Genomic DNA, 7582 nt, shown 5'->3' with positions numbered 1-7582 from the left:
TCAAATTCAATTGTGATTCTCACCAACCAATCAAATCAAAAGATAGTTTGAATTTGTAGTTTTTGACCAAGCAAAAAATCTCATTTTTGTAGATCAAAAATGAACCTTAGTTATTAAAAATTGTTCTTGAATCAAAGGATTCATCCATTTTTTTATTGGAGGCGAATTCAAAATTGTTCGAATTGTGTAATCATCAATTATTGACATTGGTAAACTACCCAAGGCAATTTGATTATAATTCAATTCGTGACGATCATAAGTGGAAAGTTCTGATTCTTCAGTCATTGATAAACAATTTGTTGGACAATATTCAATGCAATTGTCACAAAATATACAGATTTCGAAATCAATACTGTAATTAAGCAATCAATTCTTTCGAATATCAGTTTCCAATTTCCAATCAACAACAGGTAGAGTTTTGAACTTTGTAATTGCATTAAGCTAAGTCTAGCACTGTGTGGACTTGACTCAAGTTGATTATAACCCTAATTTCATTTTTTTTTTTAAATAACCCAAAAAATCGTCACATATTTATACATTTGAACCCATACAAATAATACAACTGTTATAATATTTGGCCTATTTACAAATCGTCACCGTTAAGGCATCACTATTGCCATTATATTCAGCATTTCAATCACACAAATTTTTCATCATAAAAGTTTAAAAGTTTAAGTAATAATAGACTAACAAAAATTTTAAATAATGATTTGTAATGAAAGAGTATATAGTTTAGTATATTTATTAAAAATACTTAATAAAACTTGCAATTAAATAGAATTTATAGTCACATGTCATTAAATTACAAAACATTTCTCATAAAAGTTATAATATTCTATCTTATATGATATCTAATCTGAGTAGATTAATTTTTTCTTTTTGTTTTGTTGCTCATCTTAATCTTCATTGTCCAGGTCCGGGTCCACTTTGTCCTTCATTTTTTGTTTTGAAATATTTGAAATTTCCAATTGATGCTAGAAATTCTGTAATTTTTTAATTAAAAATTTTGTAAGTAACTTTTTGGATTAAGAAAATTGAGTTTAATAAATAAAGAAAAGAATTATCTCAAACCTTTCAAGCTCCTAAAGCTCATATCATTTTCTTTTTTTGACCTGATGATTAGTAATGTACATTTTTAAAGTAAAGGATTTTTATCATAAGTTATCTTGTAAAATCTTGAGAAAAGCATATTGAACTTTTTTTATCTGTTGGAAGCTATAGTTTGATTCTAATTTTTCATCTGGTTCGTAAATTTTCAAGATGGTATAATTTTCCAATTCTTGCTTTAAATTATAATGATTGAGTTTTATTGTGAACACAAAGGTTTTTTCTAATAATTTTTGGATTTGCACCAGCAAAGTTAAACTCTATGAATCTAATCTGCTTAGAAGTTTATAAGCAAAGGTGTCTAGTAATCTTTCTACTTCTTTATTGAAGGGCACAAATGTTGTATCTCCAATGTTGTTAGTCACTCTAAGATGTATTTTGTATTTGAAATATCATGATTAATTTATTTTATTTTAAAAAATAGTTTAATAAAAAAATTAGCTTAACTTCCTTTTTCTTTTTACCTGATCAATGGATAATTATATTTTTCATTGCACCCATTACATATATATGCACCATTATTGGGTATCAACTTCTTGATACAAATATTGCATGAAATATAACACCAACCAAAAAATATTTCAACATCCGTTACTTTTGCTCAGATTGTGAAGGTATGTTCCTGGTAATAAAGATAATAATAAAATTAGAATCATTTTAAATGGTGTTTAAAGTATTATATTCAATCATTTTTTTACATATTCTTCAATAGTCCATTTCATCTTCAAAACTTCTGAAATTGTCTTTCTGTAACACCCTGGACTTTGAAGAATAATTAATTAGTGAGTTTATGATGATTTGTATGATTATCGGTTAATTATGAGGTTGAGATGAATTAATTGCAATTTATTTAGAAGTTGTGGTTTTGAGGAAATGGACAATTAAGATAATTAATTATTTTAATTGGAAACATTTATGGAGATAATGAAAGAATAAAAATAAATCGATTTGATGAATTTTTGAAAATTTTTGGGTGTAGGTGAAATAAGGAAATAAGGTGTGGGGGTGTGCATGTGAATTCTGGAAGTTTGGGGGGTTTAGTGCGATTTCCAGAAATGGCATTGGATTGCTTTAAATTTGATGAGGGAAGTTTAATAAATGATGGAGCAACCAGCCCAGCCGGTTGCGCGCGTATGGGGCCAGCTGGGCGACCCGGGATCGAAGGGAGGGAAGAACGCGCGAGAGGGGAAAAAAAGGGTGGAATTTTTTTCCACCCACATGGGCGCCAAACGGCACCGTTTTGGGGCACCAGGCAGTGCCCATGCGCACGGCCATGCGGGGTGTGGGTTAACCCCAAATGTTAATAATGTAATATAACTACTGTGTGTTAACTTTGAATGTCGAATATGGCTTAACTTAAAGCAAACTGGAATCAAGTTAAGGTTCCCACTATGAGTAAACCTAGTAGGGTAGGGAACTTGTACCTGTTGGCTATGGCCAAAAACTGGGATATGTTTAATTATGTTTGGTGGTTGAAGTAATTTATTAGGCTTGTTGATATTTGTTTGAAATTGGATTAATGCTCCAAGGGCTTAATCAGGTACAAGGCTCAGGTGAGTTTCCGCTGTCCTCGCAATTTACTCCTGAGCTCTCGTCCGATCGAAGGCCGCAAAGCCTAGACCCCACCCAAGGCACCCATATTATTTTAAAGCTTTATATTGGCAAGGGCATAACCGTCATTCGCGCAGGCCGAGATTGTAATATAGGTTATGGTGGCACTCGTTAGTAAGGTCGGAGCGTCACACTTTCTGTTGATGAACATTTGCTCCTCTAATGGAAAAAGGGTTGGAAAATGAAAATCATACTCATCTACAAGTACATGGAGTTCCTTTTTTACAATATTTCTTGCTATGTGAACGTGATCAATATTACCGACTCCCACCAAGTAGTCAATGATATCTATAATTTGTGCACAAAAATAAAACTGGAAGTTGTTTTTAAAATATTGGTAATTATAAAATATTTTTAAATATTTGATTAATTTCTCATACCTATTAGTGTTGTGTTGTCATTTGTTATTTTGCTCTTGGTTTTGGTTTTGGTTTTGATGATGAAAAATACTATTTTTATCTATACCCTAATTCAATTTATAGGAGATTTGTTTTGGTCTCAAATGAAAAATGAATTTCAACACTTCTTTAAATGCAAATCATTTCTTAATGAAGATTGAAAGAACAAAATTTTATGTCACAAAAGAATCTCATAAATGTGTTTCAAAATTGGTTTTAAAGTATTGGAGAAAATGGAGTAAAATGCTTTAAAAAGTGAAGGAGAAACCGTTGATTGGTTTTCAGATAGCTCTCAGCCAAGTGCGGTCGACGACTACTGCATAAAATTCTGTTGACCATTTTATAAGATGTCGACCATTTTAGCTCCAAGTGTCGACCGTATTTTAAACTTATGAACTAACTTGTCAATTGATTCTATGAATTTGTCGACTGTTTTTGTCGTAGAAACCTTGAACGGCTAGTTTTGACAAGCCATAAATGCATCAACTACCCACCAATAGCCAAATTTTTAAAATGGCTCGTCTTCCTCTATAAATTCAGACTTGATGAAGCATTTATGGGGTTAGAAAAATTTATTGCAAGTTTTAAGTAATCCAACTACTCTCAAGTGCTCAAGTGTTGTAAAACTTTTCTCAAAGGCTTTGATATTTATTTGTATTTACTAATTCAAGTCTTGTATTTAATTATTGAGAGATCATGTAACTAAGAGATTTATCTATTAAGCTCTACTTTCTATAAATTCTCTTGTGTTTCTTTGCAATATTGCTAGAGGGCCTACATTAATTGTAAGATGTTATAATTCCTAGTCTTGGGGACCAGAGGGCCTACTTGTGATTAAATAGGAGGATATAGCGAAGCTTTTAAAATCCTTAGCAAGAAGCTAAGGGAGTGGATTACGCCATTTAGCTAAACCACTATAAATCTTAAGTATCCCATTATTGCTTTCAATTTTCATTTCATCCATTGCGTTAAGCATTTCCTCAAATTTTCATTTTTCTCTCAAAATTTTCATTTTTTCTAGCAAAAAGATTTTAGTTTCAAACAAAATTTTAAATAACCTAATTCACCCCCTTGTTAGGTTGTGGTGCCATTTCTATAGAATTATATCATCATTGACCCTTGCATACATTCTTTCTTGAGTCATGAATACATGTCTTGGGATTTGAGTAGCTTCATCATGTAATTTTCTCACAGATGTTATAACCATGAAATAAATCTTGTATTCATTAAGAAGTGATTGATATTGTCCTATTGTTGCAAATACAAAGCCTTCAATTAGTAAATGCTTGTATTTTATTATTTAATTTTTATAGATTGTTATGTGCATTCTATTCTCCTACAATTCAAAAAAAAAAAAAAAAAAAACATTTTAGTTTTTGTTTGTAAACATTTTACAATTCTTACAACAAACTCAAAATTATATGATTGGTAATTGCTAACTTGCCTTTTCATTGATGAAAATCATGTCCAAGCTAAGTAAATCATTATTATTTTTTAAATTAATTGATTCCCGCATTCTTGATATTTTAATCCTTATTATCCAATCATCTTTTGTTGGGTTCAAATATTAAAGTAGTGTACATGGCATATTTGATATAAAAGTATAACAATGGCATCAACCCAAGAAGGTGGGTGAATTGGATTATTTTAAAAACATGATTGAACTTGAAATCTTTTTAATTGAAAAATAAAAAATGATAATGAATAAAAAATGGTTTTACGGATATGCTTGGAACAATGAATGAAGCAAGAATTAAAGCAATAGAACACACAAGATTTATAGTGATTCAGCCAAATGTCCTACATCTACACCCTTAACTCCTCACTAAGGAATTAAAAAAACTTTCACTAATACCTCCTACTTGATCCAAGAAGGCTCTCTAGTCCCCAAGACTAGGAAATACAATCATCTTATAAATGATGTAGGCCCTCTAGCACCCTTGTTAGGAATTACATGAATTTTTACAAGATGATATAGTCTGAGAGATGACCTTTCAGTTACAATTTCTCTTGAGAAAAATACAAGGCTTTGAAAGATTAAATACGATGAAATAACACATCCTTAAGAGAGAATAAAATTGAAGAACAAATTGAGCACTTGGACGCTTTGAGCACTTAGACGCTTTGCAATAAATTTTCTAACCCCATAAATGTTGCACCAACTGAGTATTCATAGTTGAGGATGAGTGCTTCCAAAAATTTGATCGTTTGAGGTAGTTGGGTTGCATTAAATGCACTCTAGAACTAGCCATTGGACGTTTTTGCAACAAAAATGATCGACAAATTCAATGAATCAGTCGACAAGTTAGTTCAAATTTAAAAATCGATCGACAGTCTATGAAGAATGGTCGACACTTCCTAATGCAAATATTCTATCAATCGATAGATTATAAAAATCGATCGACAATTGTAAGGTAAAAACAAACTTCTAAGAACATGCATTCTACCGATCGACGACCCTAAGATGAATGGTCGACAGCTAGAAGCATACCAAACAAAACAATCGGTAGTCTGATCCAATCTGTCTATAACTTGGACCAAAATAGCAAAATGGTAGATAGGTTTCTAGAATTGGTCGACATAAGGTCTTTTTGCCTTTGAAAATTTTTGCTCCATTTTGAAAATAATTTTGATCCATTTTGACCCACAGTTCAAAACTAATTTTAAAAATATCATTTAAGAGATCAAAAAACATATTGTTGCAAATCTCCATTTAAGATATATATGTAGAGAATCATAGTTCATTTGATTTTCATTTTAACAAAATCCTTGAAATTGATTTGTGTTGAAAACCATGAACTTTGACTTAGGGTACAAAATCAATTGTTTTTCATCATCAAAAACAACACAAGAGTAAAATATTAATATTCACCTATATGAATTTTAGGTTAGTATAGTTGGCAATGTATAATCATGAAGATGGAAATTGCTCTATATAGATGAGTATGTATATTAATCATGTAAGGATGTGCTGGAATGAAGTCATTTATCCAATGTTTGTTTAATAATAAATAAGTATAGATTTAGTTAATTATGTTTGGCTTATTAGCATTTGAACAAAGAATGAAACAGGAAATTACCGAATGATGGAGTGTGTGGCTTTAATAGTAATAAATATTTATGAATACGAAGAGTTACTTGGAAGTGTAAAGTTCAAGTGAAATAAAAAATTATTATGCTTAATAATATTATTATATTATATTAGACTAGATAAATTCAATGTATACACCTAGCTACATTCAAAGAATGCACATATAGTTAATTAATAAAAATAATAATTTTAAATTTTAAAAACCTAGAAATCACCACAAAATTAGAAAAATAAATTACTCATCAAAGAAGATGTTAGATTCAATGAACAAAGAATGAAATAGAAAATTACCGGATGATGGAGTGTGTGTCTTAAAGCAACTTATGTTTTGTCGTTAAAGTTTCTTTGTACCATTGCAAATGATAGAATAAACATTAGCATAAAATTTGATGTGTTGGACAAAAATTATGTAACACATATGCTTAATGAAACTTTAATGAAATTCAAAGAGAAAAAAGAAGAAAAAAAAAGAATTTTATGACCCTTACCTGTTTCAATTTTTCATATGATTAGCAACACCCAACTAATCTTTATATATATATATATAGGTGCATCTGACTTTAATTGCAATAAATATGAATATAAAGTGTTATTTGAATGTGTAAAGTTCAAGGTACAGCATCCTTATTTTGTTGTTAGGTTCGTTGCATTAGACTAATAGACAATTAAATTTATGATGATAAGATAAGTGTTGTTTCCAAAATACAACATTTGAGACTACTTGTGCAGGAACACTACAATTGTGGCGGAGTGAGGCGAACAGCTGGTAGGTGTCTGCTCATGGAAATATGCAATGGGTGGCTCCGGTCTCCGATTATCTGATAAGAGTCTCGAATAAGCCCTCAGGTGCATTTCTGATAAAGGATTAATCTATTCGGGAGTATCTTCCTATGTGTTCGGGGCATAACTGCCCTCAAAAGAACAAGTTAGAAGGCACGCAGGGATTTCTCACCCTGTGTATGCCCTCCTATTGTTGCAAAAAATACAATAAATCAAGATTTATAATGTGGGAAGGGTTGTTGTATATTTGTGGTTGACTTAAGCGGATGATATTCATGGAGAAATCAACTCCAGGAGGTGGAAGGATCCCTACAAAGGAGCTTGTGTCCCCGATAGAATTGAGTCTCTCAAAATGAATAAATTACCCAAGAAGATTGAGTCACTCGAGAAGATGGAGTCTCCCAAGAGAAACGAATCACCTAAGATGTAACGCCCCACTTTTCCAGATACGCAATCACTTGAAATATAATTAAGACATCACTTATGGGCGTTATGGAAACTCTTACCAACGGAAGTATTGGATCGAACCTGCAAGCTTAACCAAAGCTAAATAAAGAGGTTTCCATTAGATTTCATTACCAAGTACAAGAAATGC

The sequence above is a fragment of the Diospyros lotus genome, chromosome 6 (genome assembly GCF_014633365.1).
Source record: "Diospyros lotus cultivar Yz01 chromosome 6, ASM1463336v1, whole genome shotgun sequence".
NCBI lineage: Eukaryota > Viridiplantae > Streptophyta > Magnoliopsida > Ericales > Ebenaceae > Diospyros > Diospyros lotus.
The sequence above is the reverse complement of the archived record's forward strand: the minus strand, read 5'-3'. Positions refer to the sequence as shown.